Source organism: Myotis yumanensis, unplaced genomic scaffold (genome assembly GCF_028538775.1).
Source record: "Myotis yumanensis isolate MYYU_CA2020_CCGP unplaced genomic scaffold, mMyoYum1.0.hap1 SCAF_1, whole genome shotgun sequence".
Taxonomy (NCBI): domain Eukaryota; kingdom Metazoa; phylum Chordata; class Mammalia; order Chiroptera; family Vespertilionidae; genus Myotis; species Myotis yumanensis.
The window spans coordinates 30563091-30587346 of record NW_027223752.1 but is presented as its reverse complement, the minus strand read 5'-3'; the positions used below and the strand labels follow the sequence as shown (position 1 = coordinate 30587346).

At 40.5% G+C, this 24256-nt stretch overlaps 1 protein-coding gene across 11 annotated transcripts in view; it reads right to left on the bottom strand.

Annotated features, from left to right (window-relative positions):
* NUMB (NUMB endocytic adaptor protein) overlaps positions 1-24256 on the bottom strand; it is a 136806-nt gene that overhangs the window by 56787 nt on the left and 55763 nt on the right. For 9 of the 11 annotated variants that reach the window (XM_070417066.1, XM_070417051.1, XM_070417114.1 and 6 more), the window contains one exon: positions 7527-7611. The exons of the other annotated variants lie outside the window; for them this stretch is intronic. The gene's annotated coding sequence lies outside the window, so the exon portion shown is untranslated. The remainder of the gene's footprint in view (positions 1-7526; positions 7612-24256) is intronic. 11 annotated transcript variants of the gene reach the window in all.

The following is a 24256-nucleotide window of genomic DNA, read 5'->3' as shown; positions in this document are numbered from 1 at the left end:
TGGATTAATTTTCCTAACTGGCATAATCTGTCTAACAGGAAACAATTTATAACTTATTAACTTGTACCACTGGCTCAGATGTTTCACTTAGGCACTGAGCCAAATGAATAGCAACAAAGTACAACTTCATTAACAACAGTGAGATAAACACAGGACTAATAAAATTCATTTTTAAAGTTCATAGTCAGTTTTGTGATAAAAGTTAATTTATAAACAGATTCATGGAAAGGTACATAGAACAAATGGTTGTAGGTTTTTTTAAACCTACTGCTAAAAAAATATATTCATTCAGCTTCTGTACAAACCTGGGCGTCAGTAAATTTAAAATTTGTTTATATTTCAGTTGAACTTTTTTGTTTGTTTTTGTTAATCCTCACCCGAGGATGTTTTTCCACTGATTTTTAGGGAGAGTGGAAGGGAGCAGAAAAGACAGAGAGAAACATCAATGTGAGAGAAACACGTGGGCTGGTGTGCTCCTGCATGAGCCCCGACCAGGGCCCGGGCCAGGGAGGAGCCTGCAACCAAGGTATGTGCCCTTGATCAGAAGTGAACCCAGGACCCTTTGGTCCACAGGCTGATGCTCTATCCACTGAGCTAAAACAGCTAGGGCTCAACTTTTTTTTATATTAATAGGAAACGTATGGTTAGGGTATCTTGAATACTGTACTACCTTATTTCTGAAAACTGTGCCAACTATGGCATTTTGAATTAGAATATTTTAAGAACAGAGTATTGTAATTTTTCAATAACTAAAACTAAAACACTTTGCTTTATTAACTATCAGACCAATGATTTGAATTGAACAATAAATTGTCTGAAATATCCTAAAGATTGATATTTGAGAAGAGAACATTGTCACAATTTGAATGTCGAAGCTCTCCAGCCACATACTCCTCAGGCCTGATTACAATTTAGATCACATGTTCTCAATCAGGGTATCATATACCCAACAGGTTCTTCAGATTCAGCAACATCATAAGATTATGTACAAATCTGAATGTACATGTGTCTGTGCACTTTCTAAGACAAACTTCAACTTCCATCAGAATTTCAAAGGATTCTGTAACTATCAAAAATTTAAGAGCCCCTGATTTAAACAGTAGTCTGTGATCCTTACCTATTAACTGACTTTAAATTAACTTACTAATTTTCATCTTCCCACTCATCTTATCCAAAATATTCTTTCTTTTGTTTTGATATGTGGCTTCTTTATTTACTCCTAAAAGATAATAATGGAAAGCCAGAGCTTCATAAAATGAGGAAAGACCCTGTCTACTTAAAACTGCAGTCAAAGGTGGCTTCAAAACCAGAACCTGTATATTTTTAAGAAACATTTTCCTAAAAAGCTATCTCTTCTGAGTACTTTTTCTTTCAGTTACAAAATCAGTTTTATCTTTTAGTTGACCACTTCATTTCAATTGAGAAAATAACTGAATAACTGAATTATTCAGTTAATGTACCTTTACCTGTTAAGGTACATTAAGACTTAGCTAGCCGAAACCGGTTTGGCTCAGTGGATAGAGCGTCGGCCTGCGGGCTGAGGGGTCCCGGGTTCGATTCCGGTCAAGGGCATGTACCTTGGTTGCGGGCACATCCCCAGTGGGAGGTGTGCAGGAGGCAGCTGATCGATGTTTCTCTCTCATCGATGTTTCTAACTCTCTATCTCTCTCCCTTCCTCTCTGTAAAAAATCAATAAAATATATTTAAAAAAAAAAAAAAAGACTTAGCTAAAAATATATAATACCTATCACCCCTAACCCTGCATAACACAGACAGCCTTCAAGAATTAAATCTTTACGTATAGAACAAGATAATTTTGCTCTGATATAGCCAGCGAGGACTGATTTAGCAAGGAACTTTTTGATGAAAAATGGGCAGAACTGCTGAGAATGCTAGCCTACTTTTTACACTACTTTCTTCCTCTAAGCATCTGTCAAGTGTGGGATGAGAAAAAGGTGCTGGAATCTGGAGAGGCAGATTAGAATAAAAATATAACTGGGTCCAAGAATTTTAAAAAGAGAGACAGACACACAGAAATGCCACTTGAAAATTTATAGAAATAGAACAGTTCTGCTCTCCTTTACTGACAAATAACTTCACAAATTATCTATACACAAATTATCTCTCCAATTCTTTAACTCTCTCCAGTCTGACTCCTTTCTCTCCCTCACAGCCCTCTCCCTTTATACAAACCATCAACAGAAGACTTGTAAAATATATCTTAAATCTGTTCACTGCTCATCTCTACCATCAGAACCATGGTCCAAGACAACTTTTGTCTCTTACCCCGACTAGTATATGCCATCAACTAGTATTAATTTCTATTTCTCCACTGTCCCCCTCTGATCAACTGTGTATACAAAGTAGTCAGTGTAATATTTACAAATGTAAAATGGATCATGGCACTGCATAACAGTGCATCTTCAAATTAAACCAAACTCTCAGCATCCAGGAAGTCAGTATGGCATAATAATTCATATTGCCCACAAAGTGCTTGGAACAGTGCCAAGCACACCACAAATACTCAGTAAATGTTAGCATTTAAGGGAAAGCCCCAGTCTGCCTTTCTTACTTTGAAGTGACATTCTCCCCAACTAACTATGATCTTTTCATTTAATTGCAAGTTCTTTCCCACTCTGTGCCTGCTGTTTTCCTCTCTCTGAAATGCTTTTTTCTCAGACCCTTCAAGAACTTATGATTCCCACTCATACTTTAAGTCTCAACCTAAATGTCATCTCATTGATAAGGGCTCCTTTTACCACTTTCTAAATACCACTTTCTATAACTCTTTATTGTATTACTCTTCTCATTTCCTTCATAGTGGCTTATATTTTATAATTACTTTTTTGTTTCATTGGTTAAACTCCTTCTTGAACATCATCAGATGACTAAGCATCCATCCAAGAAATTCTCCAACTGGCAGGAAGCAATGGGTTCTGTATATCCAAATGATCTTAATTAACATAGGTATTACTCTCCTTTCACATGAAGCTAAAATATTGGTCACTAATATGAATATGTCATAGCCTATGCTGTGATTCATTATACCTACACCCTTACCTTAACACCTTAAGTGCCATGTCAGTCACCAGTGACTGAAACAGAAAGGAAGACAAAACAAACCTGGCGCTTAATTGTTAATGAAATATAACCCTGTGTCCAACAAAGTATTATGCTATGTGCTGGAAGAAGAGGATCCGGGGTGAGAAAATAAAGGTTATTTCCTCCTTTAAGGTCTTGAATGATATAAACATAAGATATGAGAACCAAAAAGGGGGCATGTCAAGCAGGGAATGGGATGGAATGAAGAGTCATCATCCTATATAATAAAAGGCTAATATGCAAATTGTCCCCTTGACCAGGAGTTCAATCGGGAGTTCAACCAAGGGGCAGGGCCAGCTGGTCAACTGCCCGCAGCTCCTCCCCCTGGCAGGCCCTGCCCCCCGTCAGCCCCCCACCCCGATTGGGTTTGGGGCCAGCCCGCCAACCTCCCGAGGCGCCTCCCCCAGCCGGCCCCGCCCCTGATTGGCCCCTATTGGGTCGGGCCAGTGGGACCCACTCGTGCACAAATTTGTGCACCGGGCCTCTAGTATGTATATAATAGTGTATATTTCATCAAAGCTATGATACTATCGAATACAACATGCATCATTATTTTATGTTCCACTAACGAAGAAAAAATTGTTAATAATTGTTCATTAATTGTGAAATACCATCAATAGTAAGATGCCTCTCAGTATGAGAGATGCATCATAGTTTCAAAGATGTTAAAGTTTGAGGAAAAAAGGAAGAAGAGAAAGAAGAACAAGAGGAGGAAAAGAGAGGGGAGGAGGAGAAGAAAAAGAAAATTGCCATTCTATTATGAACACAAAATCAGTCTCCCAGGAACCTCAAGAAGTCTCAGTAATATGGAATATTGATTATTCATTAAAGTTTGTTATCAGGAAGGGGAGAAAAAGCTACTGAAAAGAATGCTCACAGAGTAGCCCTTGTTTTGTTTCCATTTTCCCTTGTATACCTTCATCTATCCCTTTATTTTTAGTTTTCCTAAATCATTTTCTGTCTCTTAGTAATCCAAACTGAAAATCTTGATTTTTTTTAAATATATTTTTTATTGATTTCAGAGAGGAAGAGAGAAGGATAGAGAGAAAGAAACATCCATGAGAAAGAAACACCATCGATTGACTGCCTCCTGCATACCCTTCACTGAGGATCGAGCCCACAACCCAGGCATGTTCCTTAACCTGGAATGAACCGTGACCTCCTGATTCATAGGCTGATGCTCAACCACTGAGTCACGCTGGCCAGGCTCTTGGTGTTTTTATAAAGATAAGTTAAATATAACAAAAAGATAAGCCTTTTTGCCTGGACAGTGTGGCAAAAGGTAAGGTCCTAGTAGCATTCTAAGTCCCTGGTTCCAGCTATTCTTAAGGCCTATTATAATCTTGTCCTTGGCCCTAGCTGATTGCACAGTGGTTAGTGAGCCAGCCCGTGGTCCAAAGGGTCATGGGTTTGATTCCCAGTCAAGGGCACGTACCTTGGTTTCAGGTACTCCAGCCCTACAGGGGTGTGTGTAGGAGGCAACACTGATGTGTCTCTCTCTCTCCTCCTCTCTCTCTTCCATTTCTCTCTTCTCCCTTCCTTTCACTCTCTCTAGAAATCAATGGAAAAAATATCATCAGGTGAGGATTAAAAAAAGAGGGGAAAATATTACTTAGCAGAAATTTAAGATAACAAAATAATACTTTGAATAGCTTTATGCCAAATATTTTAAGTAGATGGATTCTTAAAAAAAAACAAAAACAAAAAAACAACGTTCTAAAAACTGACCTAACTAGAAACAGAAACCCTAAAACCATGTAGAAAACGAAAACATACCTCTCAAAAAATACTAAGTCCACATGCCTCCCCCAAAATACCAAGTCCAGACAAGTTGAACAGAAGTTCAACCAAACTTTTAAGAAATAGATCATTCCAGTCTTAAATAAATCCTTTCAGAGGGGTAAAGAAAAATTAGTTCTCAACTCATTCTTTGAGGTCGGCATAATCTGGATACTAAAATCAAATTAGAACAACATAAGAAATAAAAATTATGGGCCAATTTCACTCATGAACATAGATGCAAAAATCCTAAATGAAGTACTAATAAACTAAATCCGAATGTATAAGAAAAGATCACCATGATTAATTTGGGTTCATTCCAGCAATGCAAGGGGTAATTCAACATTAGAAAATATATCATTGTCATTCACTGCATTAACAGAATAAGGGAGGATAACCACATGATCTCATAATGCAAAAAAATCATCTGATAACATTCAATATTTCTTCTTCTTCTCTCTCTCTCTCTGACACACACACATACAATCTTAGCCAACTAGCAACAGAAATGTCTTTAACCTATAGAGTGTCTATCAAAAATCTACAGCAAACATTATTAATGGTGAAACATAACAATGCCCACTATTCAAAAATTAGGTGCAGCATAAGAATGACCTCTATTAACATTTGCATTGAATAATGTTCTAGAAGTCCTAACTAGTCTAGTAAGGCAAGAAAAAAAAATGGCATAAGCACTGGAAAGGAAGACAAAATTTGCATTTGTAATACTTTAATAAAATATTTTAGTAAGGTTGCTGAACAGAGATGTATATACCAAAAAGCTTATAGCAGCAAATAGAAAAGAAAAACAAGAAAAATATATGATTTACAATATTAACAAGAAATAAGGTATCTAATAATTAAATCTAAGAGAAGACTTGAGAGATTTTTATGGAGAAAAGATCTTTACTGAAATATATTTTTAAATATAAAAAAACTAGAAAGATAGACCATATTTAAGGACAGAAAGGCTCAATATGATAAAAAGAATATATTAGCCCTGGCTAGGTGGCTCATTGGTTGGAGTGTTATCCCATACACCAAAAGGTTGTGGGTTTGGTTTCCATTCCTGATCAGGGCATGTATAGCAGGCAACTGACCGATGTTTCTCTCTCACATCAATGTCTCTCTCTCTCTCTCTCTCTCTCTCTCTCAAATCAGTAAAAATATATCCTCACGTGAGGATTAAAAAAAAAGAAGAAAAGAAGAAATTAAATGCATGTGTAGATTAAAAGCAATAGAGATCTTGGGCTCGCATATAAGACAAGTCCCATTTTTTAAATAACAGCTTTTGAGAGTTTATTTGAAAATTCTAGTAGAGAAATGGTACTCTGCTCTATTGGGGAAGGTAATTCTCTTCAACAAAGTGTGCAGCTTCAGGAGGGGCACACATCGGTGAGGAAGGAAGGGGAGACTCACCTAGCCAGCCAGATTAGCCAAATCAACCCGGGAGATCAATGGGCTAACAGATTTTGCAGCCAGATCTCCTTACAGCCTGATAGCATTCTTTAAACTTTTGCGTAACTTGACTCAAATTACTCCTGTTCATAGATATTTTTGCAATTGGCATAAATTTATTATCACTAATTACAAGAATTTTATTTTAACCAAATTGTAGTAATAGCTGATATGGCACTTCAGAATTGACAGCTGCATTGAACAAGTATGAATGAAGAGCACATGATAGTATTCAGCTGAGTTCTGTTGAATGTCCCATTGGTTCAAACATCAACCAAACCCATTGGTTCACCATATGTAAGCTCTGATAACCACTCCTGGAAGTGATAAAATATAGCCAACATTTTACATAACCCATAAGGTTTTTTTGTTCTTGGTAATTCTTGTGAACATTACCAAAACACCATCTCCTTAAAAGCCACCTAAAAATGTATACATCTATTCTAAATACAAATTTCTTTTACAAAAAAGAAAAGAGACAAAACACATTCATAATACAATGATTGTACTGGACTAAAAGGGTATCCCAGTAGACCTATTTGTAGTTCTCATACATACAATACCCTTGTACATGTGAGACCTGTAAGCAGTTGCCCAGTTTGCGTTACATCAGATCTGAACTCAATCAAATGTATGATTTTCTTTATATTTACCTTATTCAAATTTAATTTTGGTTCATGTCAGTTTTGTGATATCTTATATTGCCTCTCAAATTTGGCTTTATTCAAATTTCCTAAACAGAATTAGAAATAATGATCATGTTTTACTGGTTGCTGGATGATAATACTGGGTACCAGGCACTATTAAAAGTGCTTTCTACATATTGTCATTTAATCTTAACAGCAACCCTATCAGATGTATAAGACTGCTATCATCATTTCACAGATAGGAAAACTGAGGTATAGAAAGTTTAGTTAACTTTCCCAATGTCACACAAGTAAGTGGAGAAATTTAGGGACTCATACCCAGACTCAAATGCAGAGTCTCAGACCCTTAATTACTATGTTATACTATATTTAAAAGATACAAAATTATTATGGATAAAAAAACTCACCATTAAAAATGTATCAGTAAAAGTTAAACAATAGTTAAGCAATATTAGTATCAATACAACTTATCATAGGTTGATATTTCACAGTTATTTAAAAGATTCATGCCCATGATTAAGAGTTTGAAGTTGGACAGACCTGTCTCTGAATCTTGGTTGTGCCCTTTACAAGCGGTGTGACTTTGGACAAGTTTCGTAACTTCACCAAGCCTCAGTTTCCTCATCTGTAAAATGAGAATAACACAAATCTCACAAAATTGTTGTTAGTAACATAATTATTGCTACATTACACTAATATGGTAACTAAACAAAATACAGGAAACAAAATTAAAAGAGGAGGTTCTCAAATTTCCCTAGAAAACAGGACTTTATTATAATACTAGAGGCCCAATGTACAAATTTCATGCAAGAGTAGGCTTTCCTTCCCTCGGCTGCCAGCACCTGGGAACTGGGCTTTCCTCGCAGACCCAGGTTCGTCCAGAAGGACATCCGGTCTAATTAGCATACTATGCTTTTATTATTATAGATAACAAAGATGACTACTGCAAGTCACTGCAGTAAACTATAAGATCCACACACTAATGTAGCACCACAATCTCCTCTAATTCATAACAAATAATTCCCTTTCAGCGGTTCTCAACCTGTGGGTCGCGAACAATGAAAATACATCCTGCATATCAGATATTTATATTACGATTAGTAACAGTAGCAAAGTTACACTTATGAAGTAGCAACGAAAATAATTTTATGGTTGGGGGTCACCACAACATGAGCAACTGTATTAAAGGGTTGCGGCATTAGGAAGGTTGAGAACCACTGCCTTAGATAAAAGTCAAATGGCTAGAGGTAAACTACTGGATCTTGGAATATAAAATACTGTATGTACATACAGAAAGAGACAAACAGATAAGACATTGTTCACAACAACTCCCACAAGTCCCGTTCCACACATATCCTTCTTAAGACCAGCAGTATTCAAGGAGCTCAAAACAGGAAGAGCTATGTCAAGAAGAAGCAATTCCCAGCATTGGTAGGAAGCAATTTTTATGAGAAAAAAAACCAGAAAGAAATAGACATGTCATCCAAGTATGGTAGACCTATCATTGCCACCAAAGAGTGATTATGTCTATCATACCTGACATTTTACTAGTCAAAACAACCTAAACAGTCATTATTGCTCTTTAGAATCTCAATTTTTATTTATTTAAAAATAAATAATCACATTTCTACCAATGCCTGCATTTACCAGTAATATACCTTTTTGTAATAAGGTTAGGTGTTTCTTTGAAGGTGATGATTTTAGAAATATATTATAAAAATCTTTTTTGAAAATGAAAAAATAGAAATAATATTTTACAAAAAATCCTGTAGGATAATTGTTAAACGGCTCATCAATACTATTATCAAGGTGAGTTTTTATTAATATCACCAGTCCAATAATTGAGAGACACATAGATTGGTTGCCTCCTGCACACCTCCTGACAGGGGCTAGCGATCAAACCTGCAACCCAGGTACATGCTCTTGACTGGGAATTGAACCTGAGATCCTTTGGTGTGCGGGCCAACATTCTAACCACCGGTCAGAGCCTCACCAATCCTAGCTAATGGAATAAGACAAGAAAATAAAATAAAAGATATACAGATTGGGAATGAAGAAACAGAACTGTCTTTGTTCACAAATGTGATATGGTTGTCTATGTAGAAAATCCAAAAGAATTATAAAAAAAACAAAAAACCCCACAAACACTTCCTGGAACTAATAAGCAATTATAACAAGGTTGCAGGATATAAGGTTAATATAGAAAAGTCAATTACTTTCCTATACATCAGCAATGAACAAGTGGAACTTGAAATTAAAAACATTCACATTAGCACCTAAAAATTAAATATTTAGGTATAATTTAGGGCAAATCTAACAAAATATGTACAAGCTCTATATGAGAAACTACAAAACTCTGAAGAATAAAGTCAAAGATGAACTAAGGAAATGGAGAGATATTTCATGTTCATAGACTTACTATTGAGTCAAGATACCAATTCTTCCCTATTTGATCTGCAGGTTCAATACAATTCCACTCAAAATCCCAGCAAGTTATTTTGTGGGTACTGACTAACTCATTCTAAAATTAAAGCCCCACATAAATATAGTTAACTGATGTTTGACAAAAGAGCAAAGACAATACAATTGGGGGGAGGGGGACAGTCTTTTTACAACTGTGGCTACAGCATCCTTGGTGAAGGAAGAGTAGGATATGAGGTCAGAAAAAAAGTCAAGTGCTTCATAGGGTTTCATGGGATATTGCAAGTACTGTGGCTTCTATTCCTAATAAGATGAATGCCACTGGAGGGTTCTGAGCAGAGGAATAATGAGATTTATATTTTTAAAGGATCACTTTAGCTACTGCATCATAAACAGACTAGAGGCCCGGTGCACAGATTTGTTCACTGATGGGGTCCCTCAGCCTGGCCTGCACCCTCTCGCAACCTGGGACCCCTCAGGGGATGTCAGACTACTGGTTTCGGCCTGATCCCTGCAGGCCTGGCCTGGTAGAAGGGTGCAAAGTGGCAGGTGCCAGGGAGGAGCCCAAGCCTGGGCCAGGCACGGCACTGCTCCCGCTCATCCCAGCCCTGCTGCACCTGCCTGCCTGCCTGCCACTGCTCGGCAGCGCTGCTGCGAAGGCAGGAGAGGCTCGCGCCACCATCATTGCTCTTGCCAGCCGTGAGCCTGGCTTTGAGCTGAGCGGTGCTCTCACTGTGGGGCGCACTGACCACCAGGGGTAGCTCCTGTGTTGAGCGTCTGTCCCCTGGTGGTCAGTGTGCATCATAGAAACCGGTTGACCGGTTGTTCAGTTGACCGGTTGCTTAGGCTTTTATATCCTACTAGAGGCCCGGTGCACAAAAATTTGTGCACTCGGGTGGGGGGGGGGGCGGGTCCCTCAGCCCGGCCTGTGCCCTCTCGCAGTCTGGGACCCCTCGGGGGATGACCACCTGCTGGCTTAGGCCTGCTCCCGGGGGATTGGGCCTAAGCTGGCAATCAGACATCCCCCTGGGAGCCCAGCAGCCCTCGGGGGATGTCCACTTGCCAGCGGGGAGAAGACCTAAGCTGCAGTACATCCTTAGCGCTGTTGAGGAGACAGGAGAGGCTCCCACCACCACCGCTGTACTGGCAGCCATCAGCCTGGCTTGTGGCTGAGCAGAGCTCCTTCATGTGGGAGTGCACTGACCACCAGAGGGCAGCTCCTGCATTGAGCGTCTGCCCTCTGGTGGTCAGTGTGTGTCATAGTGACCAGTCATTCCCAGTCCTTCTGCTGTTAGGGCCAGTTTGCATATTACTGTTACTATCTAGGATAGAGGCCTGGTGCACAGGTGGGGGCCAGCTGGTTTGCCCTGAAGGGTGTCCCAGATCAGGGTGGGGGTCCTGCTTGGGTGCCTGGCCAGCCTGGGTGAGGGGCTGATGGCTGTTTTCAGGCTGCCCGCACCCACTTTAGGGAGGGGGTCCTCACTGGGGTGCCTGGCCAGTCTGGATGAGGTGCTGAGGGCTGTTTTCAGGCTGGCCAAGCCAGCGAATGAAGCTCCCAGCCTCTCCTTTTTTTCTTTTTTTTTCATTCTGGGATTTATTTACCTTCTATAATTGAAACTTTGTTGCCACTCCAGCTCCGAGGCCACGGCCTGCTGAAAGCAGGTATCTGGGGTTTGTTTAGCTTCTATAATTGCAACTTTGTTGCTCAGAGTGGAGCTCAGAGCCGGGCCGCTGCAAGCCTCCTGCTCGCTTCAGCTGCGTGGCTTCCAGCCGCCATCTTGGTTGGGATAATTTGCATATTCTGCTGATTAGCCAATGGGAAGCGTAGCGGAGGTATGGTCAATTACCATGTTTGTCTATTATTAGATTAGATACTAGAGGCCTGATGAACGAAATTCATGCACTAGGGAGGGGGGTATCCCTCAGCCCAGCCTGCACCCTCTCCAATCTGAGACCCCTCTCACAATCCAGGACTGCTGGCTCCCAACCACTCACCTGCCTGCCTGCCTGATTGCCCCTAACCCAGTGGTCAGCAAACTCATTAGTCAACAGAGCCAAATATCAACAGTTCAATGATTGAAATTTCTTTTGAGAGCCAAATTTTTTAAACTTAAACTATACAGGTAGGTACATTGTTATTAACTTAATTAGGGTACTCCTAAGGCTTAGAAAGAGCCACACTCAAGGGGCCAAAGAGCCGCATGTGGCTCGCAAGCCACAGTTTGCCAACCACGACCCTAACCGCTTCTCCTGCCTGCCGGATCACCCCTAACCACTCCCATGCAGGCCTGGTTGCCCCCAACTGCCCTGCCCTGCAGGCCTGGTTGCCCCCAACTGCCCTCTCCTGTTGGCCTGGTCACCCCCAACTGCCCTCCCCTGCTGGCCTGATCACCCACAACTGCCCTCCCCTGCCGACCATCTTGTGGCAGTCATCTTGTGTGAGGGTCAATATGCATATTATCTCTTTATTATATAAGACTAGAGGCCCAGTGCACAATTAAATTGTGCAGAGTCCCTAGGCCTAGCTGCAATTAGGGCCATGTCCACTGCCCAGCGTCACTCCTCCACCTCCATGGCCACTGCACCGTGAACCTCCACGCTCACAGTCCCCACCCCTCGAGACTCCTCGACCTTAGCCATTCTGCAAAGCTCCTCGCTCACAGCCCCCACCCTGCCTCTGCCGCACTGCAATGCTCCACACTAACAGCCCCCGCCCCATGAGGCTCCTCGGCCTCTGCTGCCCATGCCCCACAATGCTCTTCTGCCTCAGCAGCTCCACTTAGCTCCATGCTAACAGCCCCTGGCCCGCGGGGCTCCTCGGCTTCAGCCGACCCCGCGCAACGATGCTCCTCTGCCTCACCACCCCACAAAGCTCCGTGCTCAAAGTCCCCGCCCTGCGAGGCTCCTCAGCCTCCGAGACACTGCCCCGCCACGCCGTGAGAGCTGGATAGGCCCTTTGGTCGTTTGGGCCCACAGCTCCCGCTCCTTCAGCTCCCTAGCCTGGTGTTCGGTCATCCATCCGGTCATTTTGGACATTACGGACCCTGGCTCTTTATAGATAGATAGATAGATAGATAGATAGATAGGTAATAAAAGGCTAATATGCAAATTGTCCCCTGGAACAGGAGTTCGACTGGGAGATCAACCAGGGGGTTGGGGCGGACCGGCCAACCACCCACGGCCCCTCCCCCAATCGGCTGCCCACAACCTCCCGCATTCCCTCCCCCTGGCCAGCCCCACCCAATCAGCTGCGATTAGGACAGTCCGGTGGGACCCCCCCATCTGTGCACAAATTCGTGCACCAGGCCTCTAGTATATAGATATATAGATCATAAAGCTGGAACCAATTAGGAGGCTATTAAACTAATCTAGGTGAGAAATGATATGGTTTGAACCAGAGTGACAGCAGTGGAGATAGATTAGGTAGTCTACTTTTTATTTGTGCCCCCAGCTCCAGTAGAGACCACATTTGGAGCAGCAGTTGCAACAGAAATCACCAAATGAATAAATTTATAATACTCCATTGCTCTTTTTCAGGACCTTTCCAAAATGGTGACTCTTTGTAATATTATACAATTATAAACCATGAACTCTACTCTCAGGATTCTGGATATATCTTAAGAGTGGAGCTGAAAGGATTTTGTTAATGAATTGGATGTATACAGAGAAAGTGAAGAGTGAAAGATAATCTTTAATTAAGGCTGCTGGCTGAACAATCAAAAGAATGGTATTGCCATTTACCAAGATGCAGAGGACAGAAGGAGAGCAAATCAGGAGTTTGGTTGTTCAGTCTGATAAAAAAGTAAATGTTTATGAATGGTATAGTTATATGTCTAACTGTTGAAAATAGCTACCTCCAAGTCTAACAAACATACTATATTCACCATTAAACAGTCCAAATCTCCAAGTCTGAATGTAATATCTCCTCCCTCTGTATCACTACTTTTTTTTCCCATTACTTATAACATTTATTACCTTTTATGTATTATAACTATTGGTGTATGTCATATGTCATAGAACTTAGGCACCCTGAGAGTAGAGTTCATGGTTTATAATTGTATAATATTACAAAGAGTCACCATTTATTGGATATATTTACCAATTAGCTAACTTAATCCTTCTATTATCACTTCCTTTATTAGTATTTAACACATAAGAAAATTCAGGTTCAGAGATATTAAGTAACTGATGCAAAATCACACAGCTAATAAATAGGCTGACATTTAAACTCAGGTTTATCTGAATCTAAAGCTAAAGCCAATGCTTCATATTGTCATTAATCAACCTCAGTACCTAACTTAAAGCCTTGTCTACAAAAGGCACCTAACATACTTGTACTGAATAAAATAACTAGATTAAAAAAAGTTAACTGTCTTGGGAGAGAAGGTACATTAGAATCAGATTAATGATCTGATCAGAATTGGAAGACACAGGAAAAGAGATAAGAAAATCCTTAATAAGGTTTACAAAGCTTGGCATAATTTAGCCAATGCCTATCAGGCAGGCCATCCATACTGGCCTTCTTGGATGCCTTAAACCTTCTATGCTTCTTTTCTCCTAAAAGTTGCTAAGACATAGTTCTAAGAACCTCTTACTTTTCCCTAAGTTAATTCCATTCATCCTTCAGAGCTGTGCTCAAATATCACTTCTTCAAGGTAACTGTACTTGACTACCTCCTCTCACTTGAACTAATTTCTGTAACAAGCTCATAATACCCCTCACTTCTTTACTTATCACAATATAAATAAATATGTACTTAGTACCTCTCTTCCCTACAAGAATATAAGCTGCATAAGGGCAGGATCCTTATATGTCAAGTTTATTGCAGTAATTAATATATGTTTTAAATTATTTATAATACTTGTTATAAATTACTAATATTCAATAAATCTTATACAGCGGGGCCTTGACTTACGAGTTTAATTTGTTCCGTGACGGAGCTCGTAACTCAAATTACTTGTATGTCAAATCAAAAAGTGAACGAGTGAGACACGTGATGCTGGGCTGATGTTGTGGCGTTCACTGTGACGTTTGCTGCACCAACTAGCGGTGGGGTATCTGAAGCTGGCTTGTAACCTGAATTTTAGCTCGCAACTCAAAGTAAAAAATCAGCCGAGAGACGGATCGTATCTCGAAAAACTTGTTAGTCAGGACACTCGTAAGTCAAGGCCCCACTGTATAATAAAAGCCTAATATGCTAAGTGTCTGGTCGTCCAGTCGCCCGTTCAACCAATCAAAGCATAATATGCTAATGATATGCTTAGCATAATGATATACTTAGCATAATGATATGCTAAGGCCGCTCAATGCTTGCTATGACGTGTACTGACCACCAGGGGGCAGACAGTCGACCAGTAGGTTAGTTTGCTGCTGGGGTCCAGCCAATTGGGACTGAACAAGATGGGCCAGACACACCCTGGAGCTGTCCCACAAACCCTCCCTTCTGGCCAATCTCCCGTGTCCCTCCCAGCCCCGATCATGCACTGGTGGGGTCCCTTGGTCTGGCCTGCGCTCTCTTACAATCCAGGACTCCTCAGGGGATGTCAGAGAGCCGGTTTTGACCCGACGGCAGAACGACCAGTCCCTATGACGCGCACTAACCACCAGGGGGCAGATGCTCAATGCTGGAGCTTCCCCCGTGGTGGTCAGTGTGCTCCCACAGGGGGAGTCCTGCTTAGCCAGAACCCGGACTTACGGCTGGCGAGTGCAGCAGTGCTCACACTGCCTCCACAGCAGCGCTAAGGATGTCCAACTGATGGCTTATACCTGTGAGTGGGCCTAAGCCATCAGTCGGACATCTGCCGAGGGCTCCCGGACTGCGAGAGGGTGCAGGCCGGGCTGAGGGACCTCCCCCCTGCGCCGAGTGCACAAATTTCGTACACTAGGCCTCTAGTATTTAATAATAAATAAAGGCAGCCAGTGTGACTCAATAGTTGAGCATTGACCTATGAACCAGGAGGTCATTGTTCGATTCCCTGTCAGGGCACATGCCCAGATTGCAGGTTTGATCCCCAGTAGAAGGCATGTAAGAAGCAGCCTACCAATGATTATCTCTCATCTCCCTCTCCGTTCCTCTCTGAATAAAAATATATTAAAAAAAAATTAAAGACAGCCATTACAGATTATCACAGAGTAGATTATACCAGACCAATTCTCCTGGCTTTCTTAACTATAAAAACTGGATTTAAAAACAAAATTAACAAAGAAAGCAACCAGCATGCAAGAAGCTAAAATACCAGAGAAAAGGGAAATGCAGAGTTAAGTCTGACAGTCTCCATTACTTTTTCCTTCTGAGGCAACTAACTGCAGGCTAGAGTTTTTGGCAGTCTCACAGGACTGCAGAGACAGAGATTAGAGTTCAGGATTTAGCGAGACAGGCAGGATTTGAGGAGCTAAGATTCCAGAGAAAAGGCAACCACAGAAAAGTGAGCCTGGACATCCTGTACTGCTCTTCCCTTCAGGGTATTCACTGAATCCTAACCTGCATGGGAGTGAGAGGCCAAAAGCTAAGCAAAGTGCCTATTTTGAAGCAAAAAAGGTAAGCAGAACTTTTGGTAGCCTCACAGTGCTAGAAAAAGAAAAATTACAGTTCAGGGCCTGCCAAGAAGAGAGGCCCTGGCAAACACCCCAGGATTCCATTTGATACCTCTGAAAGACAACACTCTTGGAGTAAGGGGAAACTGGATTTAAATCAGCTCTTAAGAAGTCTAAAACAAAGAATCAAGTCATCTCAACCCTGTATTGGATCAAGGTCATCTGCTCCTACTTTTAACTACCACCAGAAGAAAATTAAATCCTCTCTAGAGAACAATATCATCATCAAGACCCTCTATAATTTCTTATACACAATGTCTGACATTGATTTTTTTAAATAACTAGGAATGTTATGAGACAGGATCAAATGACTAAAAGTCAAGGAAGAAATCAGACAACAGAAAAAGACCAAAAGGGGATCTAGATATTGTAATTATCAGACACAGACTTTAATATGTGATTGATATGTTCAGGAAAATAGATGGCAAAATGAGAATTTCACCAGGAAACTGGAATCTATAAAAAAAAATTAAATGGAGATTCTAGAATTTAAAAAATACATAACGGGAAATTATTAAACAGGTGCTTGTAACAGCATATTGGACACTAAGTGAACTAGAAAACAGAAATTATCCAGATAAAGTACAGGGGGGGAAAAAGATGAAAAATCTAACACACAGATATCTAGAATCCCAGAAGAAAGTGAAAGAGTGGAGCAGAATTAATATCTTGACAAGATACCAAGCTACAAATTAAGAGGGTCTACAGAACTTAAGCATCTCAAAATACAAAGAAAACCACTGAAAAGCATTATTGAAAGCTGATGAAAATTAAAGACATTGCCTCTCTAACAAAAACAACTGAATCAGAAGACAATGGGATGATGAAAGAAAATAAATGCCAACCTAGAATTCTATGTCCAATAAAAATATCCTCCAAAAATAAAGACAAAATTTAAAAATGCTTTCAGACAAAAACTACCAGTAGATTCACACTAAAAAAATAGGAATTACCTATGAAGAAAATAATCTCAAAGCATCCTAATCCTAATATATAAAAACCCAGGGTCTGTAATGTCCAAAACGACTGAAGGCTCAACTGACCGAAAGTCAGTCCTCCAGTCAGTGCTGGGTTGCCATGGAGACCAGCACTGACTGCCACCGCTGTGGGCACGGTGACCCAGCACTGACTGCCGAGGGGGCTGCGTATCAGGCCCAGAAAGAGGCCTGCAGAGAGAAGCAGGGTCTGATCCAGAGCCTCTGTGGCAGCTGCTGATCAACACTTGCCTCTTTCTTTCTCTCCGGGCCTGGCCAGCAGCCCCACCTTGATTTCTCTCTGGGCCTCAGCTGGGGCTGCTGATCAGCCCCACCTCTCTGATCAGGCCCAGAAACGCTGACTGGCATAGAAACCGACCAATCAGAACCAAATCTAGGTGAAGTGCAAGGAGCCAATGGCTGCCTAGGAGGCGGAGCTTATGATGCTGACTGGCATAGAAACCGACCAATCAGAACCAAATCTAGGTGAAGTACGAGGAGCCAATGGCTGCCTAAGAGGCGGAGCTTTTGACGCTGACTGGCCTAGAAATTGACCAATCAGAACCAAATCTGAGTGAACTGTGAGGAGCCAATGGCTGCCTAGGAGGCAGAGCTTTTGACACGAACTGGCATAGAAACTGACCAATCAGAACCTAATCTGGGTGAACTGCGAAGACAGAGCCTAAGGTGGGGGCAGAGGAGGGGTTTTAAGGGCAATAGCTGTTTGGTGTAAGGTGTAAGAAAGTGGTTCAATTTTTTAATGACTGGTTTGGCAGTAGAGTGCATATGGCCGACTATCAGTCCAGATACAGGGATTATGTATTTTTGTCTGCCCATAGCATCTCCTCCTACTGATAAAGGCTTTCCCCCCTCATTTAAGCAATCCTATTCTATATAATCTATCTATACTAATAAAAGGGTAATATGCTAATGAGATCGGGTTGACCGGCCATCTTCCCAATGTCCAACTTCCTTCCAAACAAAGCCATGGTGGTGGGGGCCGAGGCAGAGGCAGTTAGGGGCGATCAGGCCAGCAGGGGAGAGCCATTGGGGGCGAGATTAGGCCGGCAGGAGAGGGCCATTGGCAGCAACCAGGCTGGCAGGGGAAGGCAGTTGGGGGTGAGATCAGGCTGGCAGACAGAGAGGTTAGGGGCAATCAGGCAGGCAGGCAGAGGGGTTAGGGGCAATCAGGCAGGCAGGCAGAGGCAGTTAGGGGCGATCAGGCAAGCAGGCAGGTGAGTGGTTAAAAGCCAGCAGTCCCAGATTGTGAGAGGGATGTCCGACCGCAGGTTTACAATGTGACTTTGCTACTCCTCCTATCAAGAGTATTTCTCTAGCCGAAACCGGTTTGGCTCAGTGGATAGAGCATCGGCCTGCGGACTGAAAGGTCCCAGGTTCGATTCCGGTCAAGGGCATGTACCTGGGTTGCGGGCACATCCCCAGTGGGAGATGTGCAGGAGGCAGCTGATCGATGTTTCTCTCCCATCGATGTTTCTAACTATCTATCTCTCTCCCTTCCTCTCTGTAAAAAATCAAAATAATATATTTAAAAAAAAAAAAAGAGTATTTCTCTAGCTCTTGCAATGAGGGTTTAGTTATGTGACTTGCTTTGGCCAATAGGGCATTAGAAATGTCAGCAGAGACTAGATGGATTTGTCTTTTCTTGATACTCTTAGAACTTTCAGCCATTAGTTGAATGAATCTGTCTGCTGGAAAGGCCATGTAGAAAATAAACTCCCTTACCCCTACCCTGGCCAAAATCCTGCCAACCAATAAACATATGAATGAGGTTATTCTATACCATCTAGCCCCAGCCAAACCACTGTCAGATCACAGAGATCAATATAGCCCAAGCCAAACTGCCAATCCAGATACTCATGAGCTATTATGTGATTTATTTTAAGCCACTAAGCTTTTTATGAAATAAAAACTATCTGATACAGAACTAATATATGTAAGTAGATAAGTAGTTCTCAAATAAGATTGACTTTGTTTCTCAGGGGTCATACAGCAATATCCGAAGACATTTTTAGTTATCAAACTGGGTGAACACCACTGGTATCTAGTGAGTAGAAAGGTCAGGAATACTGCTAAACATCGTAGAAGGCCTCCAGAACAGAAAATTATTCAGCCCAAAATGTTAACAATGCCAAGTAAAGCATGCTAGAACAAGGCAGCCTTGAGAACAATCTTATCCAAATGAACTTTCTACAATGATGAAATGTTCAATATCTGTAGCCACAGCCACATTTGGCTAGTAAGCACTGGAAATGTGGTTAATTTGACAGAGGAACTAGAGATTTTATTATTTAATTAATTTAAATAGCCACATATAGCTAGTGGCTTCTGTATTGGATAGCACAGCTCTAAAATTTAGATTCTAATGTTTCTGAGAACAGAGAAATTAGGTTGGATAACAATGGTAACAATGAGTTTTGATAAGGTAAGGCCCATAGTCACTTGCTGTAAATAAATATTCTACTTTGCTTCAATATCTATAAATTCTAAAATGTACTATTCTGATAAAATAATAAACTGAAAAAAATTTAAATTTACCAGATTCTGCAAAAAACAATTATTCATAAAATAATGGCTAACAACCTTAACTACAGGGATTTTCTAGATTATTAGTATGAAAGCCCTAGGAATTTCCTATTCTTTTTTTCTTTTTTAAGTTTAAAGTGATTTGAGAACTGCTGCATTGTAGAGGTCTTCAAGTTTTACCAAATGAATAGTTTTTAATCAAATCATTCAGTCATTTTAATATTCTCTTACTCTGTTACTCCCATGCAGCAGTTCACTATCCTTTCTTATCCTCTTTACCCCCACGCTATCTACCATAAGAGAAGTTGATCCAATGCTGGTACAATTCCACAGACTTTTTTTCACTTGTCAGCATTAAGTAGGTCAGTTTTCTGCTCTAGTGGGTGTTTTGGCAATAGGTTTTCTTACTAGAATACAGTGGCTACTCTGCCTGGTAAGCACATACCACAAATAAAAAAGACTGAATAACTCTCCTAAGGGAAGAACAGGCTGCCTGATCTCTAGGAGAAAATCCCTGCATCTTAACTAAATACTACCAGAAAATTCTGACAGAAAACAAAATGAAACAGAAATAAAGAAGATTCCAATTCAAAATGTGTTCTATGTAATGAAGTCTAGAATTTTTAAGGTCTTCAGTATCTAGCAACCCACTAAGATTTTGTTGGGACTCTGATAAGTGCTCAGCCCAATCCTAATCACTAAGATTATACTTTTTTAAAAAAAGGTAATAAAGGACACACAATCTATCAAATGTTTTCTTAAGAATTCTAGTAGAAGAAATCTTACCACTAAAACTAAAATTCTGGAAAACCTCTCCCTTGTAAACTATGACTTCCTGTGAGAAAAAATTTATTTTAAGTCATAACTTTAAAATTTTAATGACTGTATTATAGCAGAAAGAAAATTTGGTAGAAGTTTATTAGAATAAATGATACACATTATTAAGTTATTGTTATTTCTTTAAAAAATCAGCACTGTCTATTGTGAGTCTGACAACTCAGTTTTAAGTTTTTAATCATTTGTAAATCAAATATTAAAGAAGAAACTTGACAGATACACATTCAGCCAGTTAATGTATTTCACATCAAATCGAAAGTTCCTGTAGGGGCAAGATTAATATCCCCTATTAAGAACAGTGATTCAAATAAAAAAAATTAAATGGTTGAAACAACATATCTATTGGACTTGTTTTCCAGAAAATTCCAAGAATTTTGACAAATCCTAGAAGAATAAAATGTAAAGCTTACAAACCAGATCACTAATTGAGGTAACTATAGAACACACACACTAGAAATAAATTACATTAAAAAAATAAAACAATGTGTTGTGACAAATTTTCACATTGTTATAAAATAAGCTGACATTCACTTTACCATATTGCACTTACTGTTAAAAAGCAAAATAGTAAGAAATATAGAAAATTCCAGATATAATATAAATTCCAGGAAAAAGATAGAAACTCATTCATCTTTACTTAAAATTGAAAGAAATGCACTGCAACTTATTTCTGTTAAGAAAAGGAGTTTCTCTCAGCCAAAAAGCTAACCACTCTCTTCTCCACTGCCAGATATTAAAAGTAGATAAAATCAAATTTAAGAGTAAAAATGTCTATATCTGAATGTCAAAATATGCAATGGCTATTTAGAAAAAAAAAAGTCCCATCATCATGACCAATTAACAAGTTCTCTTTTATTATATTCTGTTTTTGAATGTACTTACTCCTTGACAAAATGTCATAAAGTTAGCAGAATATACAGTAAAAACTGACAGACTGTTTTCAAGACCAACAAAACCATGAAGAAATATGAGAGGGTATTGGTTTTTTCATTTATACACAAAGCAGTTGAAGATAACAAGGTAGCTCATTTGCTACATGGCCCAACTAACTTCCATCCATTCGTTCAATTCTAACTCAGTTCCCAGAATTTAGCTGTCTGAAAAGTCCCCAAGATGACTAGGATACCTTTGTGAAGCCTGGAGTCATTCTGCAGCTAGTAAGCTAATAATGGCCCATTCATTAAAAAGAATCAAATCTACTGGGGTGGGGTATGTGTATGTGTGGCCCAAATCAGCTCCATCCTTGAGACCTTCAGAGAACTCTCTCTACCTTAAGGATGAAAAAAAAGCTTGCTTAGAGACAAAAAGCCACTTAACTAATAATAAATATTTCTATTCTTTTAATATTTCTGTTTCTGCTTGTATCTTCTTATATCCCAGTATTATCTATGACACAGTTCTTCTAGTGATTCTATAGTATAATTTTTAATCCTTGCCCGAGGATATATTTTCATTGTTTTATTGGAGAGAGAGGAAGGGAGAGGGAGAAAGAGAAACATCTATCGGTTGCCTCCAGCATGCACCCCAACTGGGGATCGAACCCGCAACCTGGGTGAGTGTCCTGCCTGGAAATCGAACCTGAGACCTTTCAGTGTATGAGATGATGCTCCAACTAACAGCCACACAGGCTGGGGTCCAAACCACTCTTTAGATAGCACTGTCATAGGAATCATCGCCCTGCACTGTCTATCTTCTTTATAAGACTGAGTTCCTTGAAAACAAAAACTAGATCTTAAGCATTTTGTACTCTTGATACTTAGAACAGGTCCCAGCACATAGTAGGTCCTCTATAAATGCTTGTTGAATGTCTACATTCAAACTCTACTTTTCTGTTTATCAGAAACACTCACTGCCTTAGGAAACTTTTTAAACCTCTTTCAGCAACAATGGGGACACAAAACCACTGTGTGAGGGATTAAAGCACCATGATATATAGATGGCACCAAAAAATGCTACTCTGCTTTCCTTTTTCCCTCCTGACAGTGCATCATAAAAATATTAGAGAGCCCTAGCTGATTTGACTCAGTGAACAGAGCGTCGACCTGCAGACTGCAGGGTCCCAGGTTCAATTCCAGTCAAGGACACATGCCTGGGCCGCAGGCTCAACCCCCAGTGGGGGGTGTGGAGGCAGTCGATTAATGACTCTCTCTCATCGTTGATGTTTCTATCTCCTCTCCCTCTTCCTTTCCCTCTGAAATCAATAAAAATATTTTTTTTAAAAATTAGAGAAACTCATCTCCTTAAAGAGAACTGAAATGCTTGAAATGAACTGCACAGACAATAACCTTGCAGAAATTTAAATTAAAAAAAAAAAATTCTGCCCTGGCCGGGTGGCTCAATTAGTTAAAACGTCCCATACACCAAAAGGCTGCAAGTTCGATTCCCAATCAGCACACATACATATGCTAGGTTTCAAGTTCGATCCCAAGTTGGGGTGCGTATGGCAGACAACTGACCAATGTTTCTCTCTCATGGGGATGCTTCTCCTCTCTCTCTCCCCACCCCTTTCCTCGCTCTAAAAATCAATAAACATATATCCTTGAGTGAGGACTTTAAAAATGTTTTTTTAGGGTGCCAGAAGAAGAGAGAGAGCAAGATATTGAAAACCTATTTGAAGAAATAATGACAGAAAACTTGCCCTACCTTGTGAAAGAAATAGACTTACAAGTCCAGGAAGCGCAGAGAACCCCAAACAAAAGGAATCCAAAGAGGACCACACCAAGCCACATCATCATTAAAATGCCAAGAGCAAAAGACAAAGAGAGAATCCTTTTTTTTTTTTTTTTAAATATATTTTATTGATTTTTTACAGAGAGGAAGGGAGAGAGATAGAGAGTTAGAAACATCGATCAGCTGCCTCCTGCACATCTCCCACTGGGGATGTGCCCGCAACCAAGGTACATGCCCTTGACCGGAATCGAACCCGGGACCTTTCAGTCCGCAGGCCGATGCTCTATCCACTGAGCCAAACCGGTTTCGGCAAACAGAGAATCTTAAAAGCAGCAAGAGAAAGACAGTCAGTTACCTACAAGGGAGTACCCATACAACTGTCAGCTGATTTCTCAACAGAAACTTTGCAGGCCAGAAGGGAGTGGCAAGAAATATTCAAGGTGATGAATACCAAGAACCTACAACCAAGATTACTTTATCCAGCAAAGCTATCATTCAGAATTGAAGGTCAGATAAAGAGCTTCACAGATAAGAAAAAGCTAAAGGAGTTCATCACCACTAAACCAGTATTCTATGAAATGCTGAAAGGTATCCTTTAAGAAGAGGAAGAAGAAGAAAAAGGTAAAGGTACAAACTATGAACAACAAATACACATCTATCAACAAGTGAATCTAAAAATCAAGTGAATAAATAATCTGATGAACAGAATAAACTGGTGATTATAATAGAATCAGGGGCATAGAAAGAGAGTGGATTGACTATTCTTGGGGGGGAAAGGGGTGTGGGGGATGCAGGAAGAGACTGAACAAAAATCGTGCACCTATGGATGAGGACAGCGGGGGGGGGGGGGGGAGTGGGGGGGGACCGGGTGGAGGGGAGCTATGGGGGAAAAAAGAAGAACAACTGTAATAATCTGAACAATAAAGATTTAATTTAAAAATATATATATAAAAAAATTTCCAGCTGTGCTTGTTATGGACTGTAATAAAACCACAAATTTTTTCTAATAGTGAAGATGCCTTCTCCTGTTTGAGGCAGCTGTGAGCACTGATGACACAGATAAGTGGAGTTCTCAAGCTTTAGCATACATGAGAGTCACCGCGAAGGCTTGTTAAGGCACAGACTTCTGGGCCCTGAGGTTTCTGATCAAATAGGTCAGGGAAGAGGCCCCAGAATTTATATTGTTAACAATTCCTAGATGATGCTGATGATACTGGTCCAGGGACCACA